At 39.5% G+C, this 18,477-nt stretch overlaps 1 protein-coding gene across 2 annotated transcripts in view; it reads left to right on the top strand.

Annotated features, from left to right (window-relative positions):
* NCKAP5 (NCK associated protein 5) overlaps positions 1–18,477 on the top strand; it is a 605,695-nt gene that overhangs the window by 103,334 nt on the left and 483,884 nt on the right. Inside the window, exon 3 of one of the 2 annotated variants that reach the window (XM_065560497.1) lies at positions 1,685–1,851. The exons of the other annotated variant lie outside the window; for it this stretch is intronic. The gene's annotated coding sequence lies outside the window, so the exon portion shown is untranslated. The remainder of the gene's footprint in view (positions 1–1,684; positions 1,852–18,477) is intronic. 2 annotated transcript variants of the gene reach the window in all.

The raw sequence follows: 18,477 nt of genomic DNA, 5'->3' as shown, positions 1-18,477 counted from the left end.
TATCCACAATGACTCCAAGATCTTTTTCTTGAATGGTAACCGCTAATTTAGACCCTGTCATTTTATATGTATATTGGGACTATGTTTTCCAATGAGTATAACTTTGCATTTAGCAACATTGAATTTCATCTGCCATTTTGTTGCCCAGTCACCTAGTTTTGTGAGATTTTTTTTGTAGCTCTTTGCAGTCTGCTTGGGACTTAACCATCTTGAGTAGACCAGAAGATTTGACATGTTATTCTCCAAAGGATCCTTTGTTAAATCATGATGGCTTGTCTCAGGATTATTCCCCAGACGCTGATAAGCTAAGATCACAAGCTGAGTGCTAAATATGACATTTTCTATGCGAATGTAAACACATGTAAGTTGTTAGCAAGATTTTTTTTTTAATTGAAAAAACATGCACAGTTAAATAAGGAGATCAGCAGCACTGCAGCGAATCACTTTGTTTAACGAGTGTTAGCACTTTGCCCTCGATCAGATATATCAGTTAGAGCTGGATTGCGATGCCCTTACTCATGAAAAGTAGTACTCTACTTCTCAAGTGTTCTCAGTGAAATCAGCAGGAGTAGTTGAGGAGTAATGTACATTCCAACATGATTAAGGGGAACCACAATCTAGCCCTTAGAATCTAGAAATATTGATTTTAATGGGACTTATTGTGGCATAAGGTGCCACTCAAGGTTATCAGAATATGTCTCCAAGTGAGCACGTCTACCAACCATTAACACAAATGCACTTATTTTAAAACTTCAACTTTCAACTGACAAATAGAGATTTTTAGATTCTCCGTAGCCCTTCAAACTTTTTTGAATGCTTCAAAGAATATTAGATCACCTCTGAGAACTCTTAAGACTTCAGTGGGTGTTACAACTGCAGGAACACAATCTTAGAACTGATTGCGGCAAAACCCAGGGAAATACTCTCCTGTCATTTACCACATTTTGAAATCAAAGCCTTTAAAAAGCATTGTGTTTTATAGTTTAATAGATAACAAAACAGATGGATAATATTATCCTTGGACTCACTGCAATTTCCTCCTCCCTTTAGACATTAGAAAAATATTTTGTCTGACTACATCATGCAGTAAAGTGTATAATTCCAAAGCATAGATATTGACAATTAATATAACGGGAACTGAGCACGAATAATTAAAATCTAATTTTAAGTTTACATCAAAAGTGCAAGTCAGAGCACATAGTAACCTTACCCTATTTTGCTCTCAAGTCCCTGATATTTTGTTTTCAGTGCTAGTTTATTCAGTTATCACGTAATTTCTAAGAACCAACTGAGGATGAGAAAATTTCAAGCAAATAGTTATTTTGTGTTTATTTCCTATTTAAAATGTATGTTAACTTGACAGGAAGAAGTTAAGCACTAGAGTAGGACTCGAGATCTGCATTCTATTTCTGACTGCCATATAGTACTGAGCCTTGAGCTGCTCATTTAATGTCTCAGGCAGTGCCTCAGTTCCCCACCTGTAAAATGGGGATAATACTACTTTTTCCCCTTCTTTTTCTCTCTTATCTATTTAGCTTGTAAGATCTTCAAGACAGGGATTGTTCTCAGTAGTTGTGTGTACAAGGCTCAGTACTATAGGGCCTGATCATGGATGGGAACATCTGGCTCTACTGTAATGCAAATACTTAATCATGATACTATGCAAATCAGTTGTTGCACCTAGGACTTCTGGCAAGTTACCAGAGTGGATCTTATCATTGCTGTTTGGACATCATGGTTTACAAGGAGCAAATCATCCATGAACTATACTTGGAAATATATATTCCAGCAAATATTGAGAACCTGCTTGAGTTGAACGATACTCCCTGTAGGTCCCGATCCGGAAAATACGTATGTATATACATAATGTTACTACTGTGTGTAGTCCCATTACATTGTCTTTGCAAGATTAAGGCTTTACTGACTTCAGTGCAGTTGTACAGGTGTAACTGAGAGCAGGATTTGGCCCTGGGTCAAAGAACTTTATGAATCACTTCCTAACCTAAGAGGGGGAAAAAATGACTCTACAGCTTCTTTTTTCCCTCCATTTATCTACCAAATAGGCCTTAAATAATCCAAACCGAGACTTTCAGTCTGGGTTTGACCATCCTTTAACAATTAATTGTTGAAAAAATTATATGCAATTATATATTTGTTATATATATTAAAAATAGGGCTACATCCTACCATCCTTATTCCAACACAGACTCGCACTGATGGCACGTGGGGACTGAGTAAGGACAGCAGGATTTGGCTCTGAATTAATATTTACTTTTACTAAAACTGAGAATAATTTGCAACAATGCTCTATCTGATTAATTTTGCCTCTTTTCTGCTTATGGAATGTCTGCAAGCAAATTGAGCGTTCCTCAAAGGTATTTCTTATTCAGATATACTCAGTTAATTTTTTCACATTATTTTTGTGATGCGGATTGCCAATTTGACGTGGATATTCGACGGGCAGTGTTTATTTGGAAATCTAGTTGTCTTTCCTAATTAACTTTTGGACAGTAATCAAGTGTTCTAAATTGTTCTAATCACATGTACTAAGATTTGCTCCTGCAACTCATTTAATCAGTTTAATCATTTAAATGCTAGCACCCAACCCACTAAAATGTCTAAGCCCTGTTGAAAAATTTACTCCTCAGGATACTATGGCAATTTTAGAAAGAGTAGGGATAGCACCTGGTATCTTCAGCAAAAATTTCCCTTTCCTTCCACTGTTGAGCAGTGGGTCATGTGTTTGTTTCCCTTCACACCAGACATAGGTGCATGAGTCTTCGGATCCAGTGGGAGTTTTGCAGGAATGAGGACTTTTGAATGGGTTTCCAAGCCCCCTCACCCCCAGTTCTGCAAACACTTAGACATGTGAACACTTTACTCACATGGGTATACCTTTTGAAGTCAATAAGACAATTCCTGTGCATAAAGTTAGGCACATGCTTAAGTGTTTGAATGATCTTGGCCAGAGTTTGTAAAATGCTTTGTGACTGTTCTGGGAAAAGGTGCTATACCTGTACGACATGTACTATTTCATTTTATTTTATTTGTGCTTATAAAGTGGAGAGTAGATAAATGAATTAATCATGCTGGATTTCCTGTACTACAGGGTGAAATCTTTAGCAGGCATATTATCAATTTAATACTTTGGAATTTCTTCAGTGAGAAGGATCCTCTGAGCAAATTATTGAACTAGTATCATTGAGTCTCCACCTATACACAACCTATCTATCCATATGGTAGAGTAATAAGGAATGTGTTTTGAGGGGTCAGACAAATTACCCTTGAAGATTAAAATCTTAATTATTAAAAGGCTTGATTAAAGAGGATTATTAAGTCTCCTAGGAGTAGTGTATGTATTATTCACTATGATAATATACCACATGTGACTGTGAACTTCCTGGTCTAGCCAAAAAGCTTAAAGAATGAGTATGTATTTGAAAATTAATTTCTCCAGTAAAGCCAGTTAAAGCATTAATGCGATATTACTGAATCTGAGAAATCAGTGTGATACCAAATTAGTATCTAACATTGACAAATGTTCTTGTAACTTAAGAAATCTGTCAGCAAAATTGGCAACTTCAATTATATTGGCTTGCCTAGCTGGAGTATTTGAGTGCCAAATGATTATAATGGATGAATCTTTGTTAAAGAAAAGCCCCACAGGTTAGTAAGTTGTATTATATAATTGAAGAGAATCTCAATTAACTGATAAAAGGTTTCTTACATTTTATTTTATTACTCAGTTAAAGATCAAAGTGCAGTATCAATTTGCATTCCATCCAGTGAAGAGGGGTTTTTTAGACAATCAGTGAAGTAAGGGGCAAATCTGAAAGCATTTCACTTCTTCAACCACTCATTATAATAAGCAGAATTATGCCCTCATTCACATCCCATATCATCTCATTGATTTCAGTGGGGTTACATAACTGTAAATAAATAAGGAATTTGACTGTAATAAATAGCTTTGTACACCATCATTAGTTTATGGATAGATGAATACCAAAGCATTCAGGTCGACAGGCAAGTGTTTAAATTTCATTGAGTCAATTCCAGTAGCAGATAGGGCCAAATATGAATACAACAGTCGATGGGTCTGGATTCAAAGTATTTTGCAAAATGTATTTGTCTATTTAATCAAAACATATACAAGGCGGTGTTATCTCTGAATGCTAAACATGGTGATTAATTACATTGACATAAAAGAAAACAAGATTACCTGGAATTTGTGATAAGAAAATGCTAACTCTCGTAGTCACAATAATGAATCGCTATGTCTCTCCTTTCCTTCCCTGTTCTCAGATGTATCAATATAATACAAATTATATTGGAGTAAACCAAGAATATTTCTGAACAAATGTATAGACTCCAAAGCATTGCTATTTACACTGCTTCTGAAAGTGGGAATTTGGGGCTGTAAACCCAGATGCATCAAGTCAAAGAATAAGAAGGTGTGATAGCCCTGCTTCATTTGGCTATAGTAAGACTGCTCCTGGAATACTGTATTCAGGTCTGGAAACTTCAATATGAGAAAAAAAGGAATGCACTGGAGGGAGCCCAGAGAAGAGCAAGCCAGTCAAGTAAACACACATGACTTAAGTATCCCAAGAGTTGGTCCTGAAAAACTTGGGTACATAGAATTGCATCTGCAATTTTAGAAGCCCATAAGGCCTCATTGGGCTTGTTTTAGCTAAACAAAAACTTTACTGTGTTTGGATTAATCCTGTGGGGAAAAATCACTCACCATGAGTTGTACAGTGCTAAATGGGCACACAGATGGCCAAATGGCTGGCATGAGGATTAATGACGAATTTATCTTGCATGGATAGGTCAGGGGCCAGGTTGAATTTTAACGTGGTCCCAGGAAAGTGTTATTTTATATCTTAGTTCTTTGTTGTTTTACAGGATGACTGCTAAAGTCCAGGTTGAAATCTGGGTCCCACTGAAGTCCAAGGCAGAACTCCCATTGATTTCACAAGGCGAGGGTTTGGCCTTAGTTCTCCTGCTCTTGCGCACTTTCTCACATGGAGGAAGGAGAGAGGATTTAAATTAGTCTTAAACCCAGTCCTTGTGACATGATGTATTTTGGGTAAAAGAATTCAAACCAAAGAAAACAGCAAGATATGCCAGAAAACAATAGCATTGCAAGCAACATGAGCGTATGGTGGAAGGGGACTGTCTTGGTTTGCATAAAGTCATAGAGAGGCTGATACAAGACAAGAGCCTAAAAGGGGAATTATAGATGGTGGTTTGGGTGCTAGATGTGTAATTAGCATGTTCAAGTTCATACACTGACTATGTTGTGCAGTGGGGCTGGTCTTTGGTGAGAATGTACTTAAAGCTGTTCTGCAGTACATTCATGTGTTCCTTGCAAGATACATTAGTCCATTTCCTAGGGGACAGCCAGTATTTGGTTTATTCATTAGTTGCCCATCAACCAGTGAGGGCTGATGTTTCTTTAGTAAATGGACATTTTAGATTGTATTTGAATATTTAGAGGCAACTGTTTCCAGGTATCATTCAGATCTGTTTGAAAGCAACTTTAAATCAGCATTTATCTCTTTATTGAGAAAATATATCTAGCAAGTTAGGAAAAAACCAGAACCATACTGTAAGATGCAAACACGCTGTAGTGGTGTCTATGTAACATGAAGATGTTTTGCAGTCTATTGAATGCATACATTACAGCCTGACTTTTTGGAAAATAATTGTTCTTAAAGGGAAAATATGTAAATGAAGTGTATTAGAGAGGTGAATAGTTATCTCATGCACATTTTTTTTTATTTACCATAATATACATGCATTTACAATAACAAATAAAGTGGCCTGGAAGATGACTGGAAAAAGAACAATATGATTAGGGGAGTTAAAACCTGATTTGCATCTAAAAAATGTAGTGTATGCTCATTTATGTGCAAATGTAATGGAAAAAGGCTGCAGGTAAAGTGGCTAAAGCCTAAACAAAATAAACACTTAATTTTCTTTTATTGTACTCTGTGACTATTAATAATATTATTGTAGTAAGGCAGGAACATTAAACTAAGCAGGGGAGCAATAAATGTTCCTAGACTGTGCAATGCTGTTGATATTAGTGGCTAATAGCTCCAGAGTTCACATAAAATGCAGATTGAAGTACAAAGAAGATGTTTAGTGGAGTCAGCAGTGGCAGTGAACTGTTTACAGGTGAAACCAATAACCAGAGGGCAAACACAGCAGGCGCAGTTTCTGTAAAAAATATCAAGAAAGGAACTTTGTGAAGCACTTAATCAGAATGTCGCTATCCTCAGGGAAGAGATTTGATAATCCCAGTTTATTTCTCTTCAAAACTAACTTTTGAAATGATTCACTATAATATGCTGTATTTCCATTTACAAATGCCAGGGAATAAGTATACATGTGTATGCCTACATAAAAAATAGGATTTAGGAAAATCATTCAAGGGTTATGACAGTCGACTTAATATAAGCCCATTGGGTATAGGGGATGAGAAATTGAGTTTGGGGTTAATGAACCATAACTAAACTTACATTCTTCTGTAAGTCACCAGTGAGTAACACTTAACAGCCAAAGATAGAATACTGGGTTGGATGTATTTCTCAGAACTGGACCCTTGCTGTTTGCCTCAGGTTTATATGAGACAGAGAAAATATTGATTTACAAGAAAACTAAATAGTGATTTACCCAATTAAAGAGAGAACCTTGGTATCCCACCAAATAAAGTGTGAAAATTGCATTTCTTTTAAACATTTACCCAAAAAAGTAACAAACATTAAAATCTACATTTAAAGGTTGGTGAAAAAGAGTAATGTAATATGTCAGAAAAGACTGAACTGTCTAGCCAGCCATTTTAAATCATGTTGTTTTTTTTAAGAATTATACATTTACTATAATATATGCCACTTAATTGAGAGGACCTCTTTACTGAGAGATTTCCCATGAACAAATTTATAATTGTGCAGCACCTACCACAATGGGAACCCAGTTTGGTTGTCCTCTAGATGTTTGTTATGTGTTGTTAATAATAATTATCATCACCGCTTAGCCTAGTGGTAGTGGATGAACAACATTGCTGAACAGGGACACAGTCAGCAAAAGTTCTTCCTAATAGTGATGCATTTCACCAGTGCCAAGTAGATAACTGGTGCTTGGCTAAGTATAAAATAGGTATGAAATTAAGATCATTTAATGCAGAAATTATCAAACTTGGATTAAAAGACCAAATAACAATACAGGCATGGATGCACAAAAGGGTTAGGTATTGTGATTTTGATAGTCACAGTGCCTAACTTTTAGGTGCCTAGAAAATCACTGCGATTGATTGAGTGAATGAATGGGGAAAGAGACTGGGATTCACAAAAGCCAGCGTGTTAGGCAGTGAGTTGCCTAAACAGTGGGTAATGCCAATGAAAAAGATGTGTACTAAATCCTAACCCTCTCATGGAGATAGGCATCCCCGGGCAGCCTGGATTTAGGAGCCTATCTCTGCTAGCAATTCATAGCCAGAAGCCCTCTTTGGAGTTGGACACCTATGCCATTTTTGCAAGAAGCTGCAGGAAGGGAGGGTGGAGCAGCAACTACTCCCGCATCACTACTTTTAGCTCGGTGGTTAAGGTGCTTGCCTGTGAAGTGGGAGAACCCCCAGTTCAAATCCTCCCCACTGTCGCAGAGGGAGAATGGATTTGAACAGAGATCTGCCACTGCCCAGGTGAGAGACCTGACCATTAGACTATGGGATATTCTGATGTGGGGGCTCCCTCCATCTCTCCTGTTAAAGCTGTTCCAAAGAGAATAAATAATGAAAGTAATTCATGAGGCAGAGGCGGACCTTGAACCGGGGATCTCCCACATCCCAGGTGAGTGCCTTAACCACAAGGTTAAAAGTTATGAAGAAGCACCTCCTCGGCTGTTTTGTGTGAACTTGCCTGAGGGGCCTAATCCAGTAGACAGCCTCTGAGCACACCTACCGAATCGGGCCCTGCATGAAGCCAAAGGAGTGTCTTCCCCAGTCTGTGAATCGCTCTGGGGCTTAGGCAGGAAATAGGCTCCTGGAGCGAGGTAGCATTGTGCATGCCCAGAGGCAGAAACTTAGATGCCTGCAGCCTACAGTGTTCAGCAGGAGTTATGTGAATTGCATTGGAGCCTAAAACTGGGATTTAGGTACCTAAATTAGGTGTCTAAATCTGGAGTTTAGGTGCCTAAGTACTTTTGTGAATGTAGCGCGTAGTGAAGGTTATGTTACTCTTGTATTTTATTCAGTGTGCTATTTCATTTTATGCCTTTTCAGACATTTGAATAAACAATAGAATTTTCACCTAATTTGGCCAATAGACTGTTAATTAGGATACTTCTGCTTTACTAATATCGTTGCTCCACATAGCTACATTTTTAGGGTGGTTTTTTTTGTGTGTGTTTGCCGTAGGAGTGGTATTGTAAGTAACCCCTGTCATTAAAATGCTGTGTCTGTGAGCAGAATCTCACAGTAGGTGTTCACAGATTGGTGCATCTCTCTTGAAACATACATTTCTGCAAGATAAAGAGGAAAAGACTTTAGAGCAAATGGAGCCCTAGACTATTGAAGATAATTAAGAACAGAATGCAGCAACATAAAATGTACAGCTTACATGTGCCTGTGTCCAAGTGTGGGATGAGCTCCTCTGTCTCTTTCTCTGGGCAAAGAGGAAGAACAGGCTCAAACATGACAATTCTTCTGAGAACATATAGATACCGATGGTACTGTTATCCTTTAAAGCACCTTTGCCAGCCTTCATGTATACATCAGGGCAGAGCGGGGAGAGAGGGAGCTGCTAGTACTAAATGTATGATTTAAATCAAAGGTTAATTGATGCCAGAATGTTTAGAAATGGATAGAATCCTGCTAATAAATAATATGGTTAATTTAATCATTCAATTCAATAATTTGGGATTTAATACATTGCTGCAAGTTTGCTAAAGCATTTCAAACTATTTACATTATGTGCTCTAATGCTTAGGCTTGTGCTGAAATGCCATACAATTTACCCCCAGAAGATATTCTCAGCATGCTAATTTGTTAGCAATCTGTGAATTGACTTTTAAACAGTAGTAGTCTCATTTGGAAGTCATAAGGGTTTTTATTGGTCCACAAGGATCAGATATCATGGTAGACTGTTACCAATTGTCTACAATCCTGAACAAGAAAGAGTAAAGTATATAAACTTGACTGGGACAACTTTTTTTTTTTTTCTTTAAGTTTACTGAAGGGTACAGTCCAAGTCAACAGGGGTCAGTGCCATACTTTTCTCTTCTTTGGTAATTTATTAGCCATCCATTAGAGTTGAAAGAATTATTTTAGGCTTGAGCATATGAACAAGAGACTGTAGGGGGATTTTACTGAAGGCAGTGGCAGTTTTCACAGTGCAAAAATATCTGAGGTTTGAATAAAAATACTTGCATTTTTTCATAGGATTCAAGATCTGGCCTATAACTTCTTGAAATTAGGGGGGGAATCTTGGAAATATGGGGTTTTGCTTTTGGTGTGTATAGGTATTCCCACCCTTCACAGACCTAGTGTTTTAATGTGGTTATTATTTATGTGTATAACAGGGCCTAGAAATCTCATAGTGCTAAGCTCGCTACAGTCACATAGTAAGTCCCTACCCCCAAAGAGATTACACCCTAAATAGTCAAAGGATGTATTATTATGTTCAGATTATGGTGAAGTACTGAGAAATTTAAGTGATTTAGACAATGTCATCAATGAAGTCTGGGGCAAAGCAGAAAATTGAACCAAAATCTACTGAGTCCGTTAACCACAAGAACCATTCTTCCACTCTAGCCAGCTGATTTCTTCCCTGTATGCTAGCAGGTTTCAGCAAAGCTGCAGGATGTGACCAAATACTACTGTACTCTTATGAAACTGAGCTCAGATAGTAAGGTCACATAGGATGAAACCTATGGGATTGCTCCAAATACTTTAAATGTTGGTGTCATTTAATCTATTCAGAAACTTCATGGAAGTTGTGATGCTCATGTTAGAATAGCAAGTGTTGCTAGTATGACACATGACATAATGTGTAAAACATTCAATTTGCAAATACCTGGAGGATGAAGGGGTGATCACTAGCAGTCAACATGGATTTACTAAGACAAAATCATGCCAAACCAGCTTGAGTTCCTTCTTTGATACGGTAACTAGTTTGGTGGAAAGGAGAACATAATATACCTGGACTTCAGCAAGGCTTTTGACATAGTCCCACTTGACATTTTCATAAGTAAACTGGAGAAATGTGGGCTTGGTAGAACTACCATTAAGTGGATACATAATTGGTCAAACAACCACAAACACAGAGTAACTATTAATGGAATGATATCAGATTAGATGGAGGTCTCAAGTAGGGTTCCACAGGGATCTGTTTTGGATCAGGTGGTGTTTAACACCTTTATTAATGACCTGGATATAGGAATAGAGAGCATATTGATCAAATTTGCAGATGACACAAAGCTGGGGGGGGGGATTGCAAACACTTTGGAGGATAGAGTTAAAATTAAAAGGAATCTTGACAAATTGGAGAAGTGGGCTATAGACAACAGAATTAAATTCAACCAAGAGAAATGTAAGGTGCTACACTTAAGGAAGAAAATCCAAATGCACGAATACAGAATGGGGGACAACTGGCTTGGCAGCAGCACTGCAAAGAAGGATCTGGGAGTTGTAGTGAATCACGACTTCAACATGAATCAACAATGTGATGCTGTTGCAAACAAAGCATCCTTTCTATACAGTGATGATAGTACTGATCTACTTGGCGCTGGTTCGGCCTCAGCTGGAGTACTATGTCCAGTTTTGGTCACCACTGTATAGAAAGGATGTAGAGAAAGTGATCATCTACACTCCTCTGGATCCTTTCCAAAGGGATGGAATGCAAGCCAGATGAGCAAAGGCTGGTGGAACTGGGTGTTTTTAGTTTGGAAAAGAGGAGATTCAGGGGGGACATGATAATGGTCTTCAAATACTTGAAAGGCTGCCATAAAAAAAAAACTGGAGAAAAGTTGTTCTCTCTTGCCACAGAGGGCAGTACAACAGCATAGTAGATTTGGATTGAATCTCGGGAAAATCTTGCTAACTGGAAGAATAGTAGGACTGAGGAACAGACTGCCTCGGGAAGTCATGGAAGCTCCTTCACTTTTCAAGGAGAGACTGGATAGCCATCTGTCTTGGATGGTTTAGACCCAACAAGTCCTGCCTCTTGGCAGGGAGTTAAGCTAGATGACTCTTGTGGTGCTTTCTAACCCCATGGTTCTATGATTTGATGACACAAAGATATACAAAAACAACAAGGAGTCCGGTGGCACCTTAGAGACTAACAGATTTATTTGGGCATAAGCTTTCATGGGTAAAAAACCTCACTTCAGATGCCTGGAGTGAAAGTTACAGTTGCAGGCATGAAATTGGTGTTCAGTGAGACCATGGACAATGGATTACTCTTAACCTTTTAGGCTTTGATTTCACTGACCCATTTTTTTTTTAATTGGGAAACTAATGCCAATTGCTATCCCACTGTGAAATCCCAAGTGGAGACAAGTCACTTCTAGTGTTAGCCATGATGTAGGTAGGCAAGGTCATCACTATACTCCCCCACTCATGGTAGACCTTGCCTCGTTTATTTCATGGAAAAACTACAGTGCCTTGTTGCCACTGTATTTTTGTCAGCAGAATTGCTAAAACGTGGGGTGGAAAGGATAGCTCAGTGGTTTGAGCATTGGCCTGCTAAACCCAGGGTTGTGAGCTCAATCCTTGAGGGAGCCATTTAGGGATCTGGGAAAAAAATTGGGGATTGGTCCTGCTTTGAGCAGGGGGTTGGACTAGATGACCTCCTGAGGTCCTTTCCAACCCTGATATTCTCTGGTAAAACACATGGTTAAAAACATACTTATTTTTTTGTCAGTGAAGGCATAGACTTAAGAATCCTGTAAATGTAAAGGCTTAATAAAGGAATAACTCATTTAGATGTGTCCATCTGCAATAACATTTAAACACTGGAAAAAGTAATGATACCATAATATTTGACACTCCTCCAACTCCTTTCATCTGAAGCTCTCAAAGTGCTTTAATTAATTTTCACAACACACTGTGGAATTAAGCAAACATTGTTAGGAGATTCATTTTACAGATTGGTAAAGTGAAGAGAGGTTAAGTGTCCTTCAGAGTTGCACGTCAAGTAGGTTGCAGTGCTGAGAATACAACTCAGGTGTTCTGATGTTGAGTTCTTTGCTCTCATTAAACATCTTTGTAATCAAACATATGCATGTGTATTTAGTACCAAAATAAAAATGTTTTCCAAACAAAGGTAAAGACAAAAACCAAATTCTAGCAGAGGTGTAATGTTGAATAAATATTCTAAAAATCTGCATAACACTATATAATGCCCCACTAGCAATTAATAACATATTTTAGGCATGGTCAACGTTGTACAGAAACATTCCCCAATAAGACTCAATGCACAGGTTCAGATCCCAAAATATGATTTATTTGAATAATCTGAACCCTAATTTTTACAACATAGTGTAGTTTGGAACTGGGATTTCCATCCATGCAAATCTATGGATGCTTCAGAGCTTTGGAAAATTATTATTCCCCCCTCTCCCACCTATGCACATTCTAAATGCAATCTTCCTCTTTGTCTAATGGGCACATTCAGAAAATTGCGGTTGTAGACATTTTTCTTTCTAAGCTCTCAGTTTTCTGGTGTGCTGTATTTCACTGCTTTGTTTTTCAAATGTCATATTGTACTGGAAACATGAGAACACTTGAATTGCAGGTTGTATTTATGAAAACAGGAAGCATTTCAAGACGAATAGCTGGCATTTAATAGGTTGCAGGTTTCAGACCTTGATGTCAAGCCAAACTCTTGTTATTTTTGGCGAACACATTTTCCTCTGAAGCTGATGCAGTTTAATATTAATGCTGTGGAGTTAAGTAAGTCACTCCAGCTCAAGAGACTATATTGTCTGATCACCTGCTTTCAAGAGAACTAAATGGGGGTCTTTTCTTTGCAGTTAAGTTTTCTACTTCATTAATGATGATGGGAGTTTTATCCACTCATCAAGAGATGACTTTATCCACCTTGTGCTACATTTTGCTCTCAAATGAATGCTTGGAATTCCTATGGACTTTAATGGAAGCTACATAGCTGAATGTAGAATTTGGTACGCTATGTTTATGGGAAAGTTGCTGATCCAATTAGTTGGGTTCTGACCATAATACTTCGGTGCTTGCTAGAGCTTGTAGTACATTACACTCAGAAAAGCAATCTGTAAAAATGTCAGGTTCCATATTTATTCTGTCACTGATTCCTTTTTTCGTTTGATTCTTCTAATGACTAGCAATGAAAAATCCATCAGACTAGTTAAAAATCAAAAACGTGATCATCTTTCTATTCCTTGCATCACCACCAGGAGTTTGTAATTAGAATTTAGCTGACACATTAGTTAATAATGTGCAGGGCACTGTAGGAAGCAGCTTGCTCTGCCATAGTGTTCTTGGTTCCACAGAATTAACTGTATTTTAAAAAAATAATTGTTGTCGTGAAGAAAGCAGACTTGACCTTAAAATACTGGAGTAGATAAACTGAATAAGAAGGTGGCATCTTTGTAGTATCCTGTTTCTGATTATAACCACACATCTAGTTATAAACTGGTATCTTGGGCAACTTGCTAGTGATTCAGCAGTTGGGATTATTTAAATTATTTTTGTAGTTATTGAATTTCTGGCTAACTTTGATAAGTTACAGAAAACTATTTATATATATATATATATATATTTTTTTTTTCTGTATTACCACTGCACATATTATAATTGAGCAGGTACTCTACTGTATATTTTTCTTTTTTTCTTTTGCTAATGTCCATTTTTGAGTGTTCATTACATGATGGTACATATTAGGAATACTTAGCATCATGTCATTTACTATGATACAGTACCTATTATTTATGAGTTACGGAGCTGTGTTTGAGAATTTGCAGAAATATATTGTGGTGCGTCTAAAAGCGCTTCAGCCTACATAATGTAGATTAGCCGACTAGAGTATATGATGTTCTGCACCAGCTAAAACTTGTCCCGTGGAGAAGGCCAATGCAAAGCCGGCGAACCACTTAAATTCCACTAATACCCAGTTTTGATGGATTAAGTGGAATTTAAGTAATGCACAGGTCTCCAACTGGCTTTCTGCATAGAGGTGAATTTCACCCTCCTGCGATCTCTAATCTGACCATTTTCAGAGCCCAGTTTTCTGCAGAAGCCTTCCCAGAATAACAGGAGCCAGAGAATACAACTGGAGGGGTTGGATGGCAAAGGGAAAAAAGAGAAGAAGCAGGAAGGAAGGGAAGAAATAGCTGCAAGGATAAATGGCTGAACCCATGGATGGCGAGAGACTGCCTACATCGATGGAATTCTGAGCTAGAGCAGGTTGGAAAGAAAATGTACAGTGTAGCATTTCTAGTGATGTGAATATTTTAGAGACTATCACTGCTATGGGGGACAGAATCTAGCCCTTTACTACTAGAGCATAGGATTAACTTTCTCTCAGAGTGAATGAATTCTATTTGTTAGGGCAGGGGGCTGGTTGTCAGGCTTCCGTAGGTTCTTGTCTTGCTCCTCCACTGCCTTATGAACCACATGTCATTTATGACCCTCACTTTACAGGTCTGGGAAAAAGGGGCTAACAGCATTTACTTGCCTCATGGGGAAAGGCTTAATGTTTGTGAAGCACTGACAGAGTCTCTGATAAGAAGCACAGAGTGCTGCACTGTAACTTCCCCATAGTGACACCGGGGCAGCAAACTAAAGAGTTCCTAGTTTGTGTTAATGTAGTCCCCTTCAAACAGGACTACATTAACCAGCACAAGGAATCTTTTAGTTGGCACCCGCGGTATCCACATGGGGGAGTTGCAGCACATCACTTTGGTGCGCGCTGCTCTTCAAACCCCCGTAGTCCAAACTGTGGGACTGCGTGGACAACGCTATGACGAAACGCTCCTTGAAATCAGAGGGCCAGTCTCACTAAAGTTGGTGCAAGGAAGTGTAAATCACATCTCTGTGCACCACTGAGGCACCTTGTGCCCAGTGGATTCAAATGGAGGGAAGGCAGGGGCTAGCTACTGTGTTCTCTCCTGGAGCCTTGGAAGAAGTTTCTAACTCATGCTGGAGCTCCGCAGCAGTTCTGCAGGTAGGAACTACTGCAGGGAGATATTAAATTAATGCACTTCTCAGCCACCCTGACTGCACCCCTTCTGTTCACATTTAGCGGCATGATTGTCCCTTATGAATTCCCACCCACTAGGGAGATGCCAGCCTCTCTCTGGTGCTTCACCTTCCTCCTATGGTGGACTTGATGCCATCGCGGGTTGTTACTGGAAGCATTTAAATCCCTGATAAACAACTAGTAGCTCTGCTTTGCACAGTTCCATTAGAAGATACAAAAAGAATAAATATTATGTCTATTGCTCATTGTACAACAATAATCCGAAGAAATCACATGGGCACAGTTATGTTCCAAGTAATCCTGTTTACTAACTATACACTAACATGCAAGGCTTGGCTTTATAGATTCTGCTGCTCTGTCTGGTTTCTGGCAGCGCAACAATATAGAACACAATGAGCCACACTGGAGGGCTTACACACTATTTAAAGGGATATTCATCTATTCCTATACACTACAGTAAAAAATCCAGGATGTACTCCAGGTTAATATTTTTCTGAGAGAAAACTTGTGGTGCGAGGTGGGAGAGGGAATACCTGGACAGTGTATGATGTGACAATTTTCTTTGTCCCAGTATTTCCTGGGTATCATGGGAAGGCTGTCCCATTTTAGAGTAATATGGACAAGGTCAGGCAACCCCTGCTCTAGCTCATGTCCCTATAGACTCATAGACTTTAAAATCAGAAGGAACCATCATGATCATCTAGTCTGATCTCCTGCATGTCACAGGCCACAGAACTTTGCCTACCTACTACTGTAATAGGCCCATAATCTCTGGCTTTAAGGCTCCTGAACTTCAGGAGTGGACACACACCTAGGGAACAGCAGAGGCAGGTACTGGAAGAGAGGAAGTGGGTCCCAGGGCATAGTCAATGTGTGAGGGAAAACCAAGGCTACTGTCTTTTTAAGAGCCCAAGAATAGGAGTCATGTAGTGTAGAGTGGGTCAAGGCTTCCTTCTCTTCCAGCCAAGCAGAACAACTTCTGGGAAAGAAGGCAGTGTATATTCTGCCTCTTCCCTCATAACAGAGGAGACACCAGCAGGGCTGGATTGCTGTCCTCCCTCCTCCTAGGAAGGAAAAGGTCTATGTAAAAAGGGGCCACCTTGAAGAAACCAATTTTGGGCTGCAGCTAGCCTTAATCAACACAGCCCCACAAAGGATGCTATGGAATTCTGGGTTGAGAAGAGGACACCTGTTTTGAACTGCCACACAGCTCCCTGAAGGAGGGCTTGGAGACTCCTGAACTAAGGAGAAGAAGGGTTGGGTCTGAGGTACCAAAAGACTCTGACAGGGCAGAGAAGCACCATACCAGCAAAGGAGGGGTTAAGGAGAGCCTTTGGGCCCAGTGAGTCCCGGCCCACTATACCTGCAGCCAATGCCAAGCCTGGAGGGGGAATAAAAGGAGATAGCCTGGCTCAGTTCAGGTCTTACTGGCTGGGAAGGAGAATGGGGCTCTGGCTCTCTGCCTGAAGAGAGTGTCCCTTGTAGAGTTGCAGAGACAGGACTGCTAGCTGGAACAGCCAGTGGGGGGAACAATTAAACCCCAAGGAATGAGCAGTGCTATAGTCGGAGACTATTTGGGAACCAAGCCCAAAGGAAAGGACAGGAAAGTCCCACCTCAGAAGACTGGGGATGGACTAATATTGAGTTATGTTTGCTTTTTGTTGTAGAACATTTGGGGAAGAGCCCCTCTAACCCACACAGAAGGAGATAAAACTGATGGGGAAATTAATCAGTAGGTGAGAGTCCTGCCTCAGTGGACCCTGGAAAAAGAGACTCTTTCCCTCCCCCACCTGACACACCTTGGCTAACTCAGGGTGCCAGAAGGTGCGCAAGGAGGTGCTGTTCCAGCCACACCACTACAGACTCATATTTGGGAGAGGACTAAATAAGACCACACAAATGGGGGCAGGGGGGAGACTTATCTTAAGTATTCTGGTCTGAGTATAAATGACAGTAAAGAACTAAGAGGGCAGGGTGCTGGCAGGGCTACCTCAGGCCACGAAGGGCTCTTTGAAATGGCACTTCTGCATACTGGGATATAGCAGAATAGTGGCTGTCATTCAAATGAAGACCCAACATGGGTAAATTCCACCTGCAAACACTAGAACAGAGAACATTGCTACAGAGAAGAGCAACAACTGTAAATAGCGTTATAATTGCCCAAAATGGTAATTCCAGGAGTTTTGAGATATTCAGAAGCAATACATTTATTGTCCTTTGTCAAAATCTTCGAGAGACTTTCAAAACAGATGAAAGACCACAAGAAAGATGTAGACAGGAGGTGACACTTGGATGGGATATGCTGCAGCATCAAAGCCTTTTAGTAGAGGAGTGAGAGATCCTTTATAAGAACAGAGTCCAACATAGAAAAGTATCTTATATAAATCAAGGGCCAATCAAAATGGCATTGGAGAAGGGCACACAATCACATGAGTACTGCAGTTCAGGACAGTATTACAATGCTTCATTCATTAAGGGCTGAATTCTGCATCCTTTCAGTATCCAAAACTCCCACCGCAATCAGTGTGCCAGGAATGTAGGCTCCGGCCCAAAGTGAAGACATGCAAAGAAGGTAACCCACATTTCCAGCAGCTGTTCAAATGAACACTAAATTCAGTGATCCAGGTCTCTCTCACACTAAGTTCTCTCTACACCACCGTTCAGTGTAAAGAGACCAGGCCTTAATGTAAATCAGAATCTGATACAGTGAGCTAAAGTCTGCAGCCAGTTCTATAGAAAGCAGAATTTGGCCTTTTCTGCCTGGATTACAAACAGGAATTTAACAATTTTCAAGTGCAAACCTTGTGAGCTTTTTGTGTCTACTTGGGAAAATTTGAGTCTTGTAATGCTTGTAATCTGTAGACAGCTTTTAGCTGGGCTGAAAAACCCTACCAAATGTTCCTAATCAAGGATAGGGCAGCAGATAATGAAATTCTGGTGTGACGTAGCAAGATGTTTGCCCTTATTCGGCTGAAAGGGCAATCCTCAGCTGCCACTTTCCACGGGTGAGGGCTGATTTTCAAGATTGAAAAACCCACCTTTCCTTTTCCTGAATACTTTCAGAAAATCACCCATCAAAGTGTAACATTTTCCCCCCTCCCAAAATCATGAAACATTTGTTTTGAGCATCCTTAGACTCTGACATCCATAGGGCAAGGACCGTTCCTTCTGGAATGCATGGAAAGCACCTAGTGTATTGTTGATGCAACCACAAACAAATACATTAATTAAAATTTCT

Source organism: Chrysemys picta, chromosome 11 (genome assembly GCF_011386835.1).
Source record: "Chrysemys picta bellii isolate R12L10 chromosome 11, ASM1138683v2, whole genome shotgun sequence".
Lineage (NCBI taxonomy): Eukaryota > Metazoa > Chordata > Testudines > Emydidae > Chrysemys > Chrysemys picta.
The sequence above is the reverse complement of the archived record's forward strand: the minus strand, read 5'-3'. Positions and strand labels throughout refer to the sequence as shown.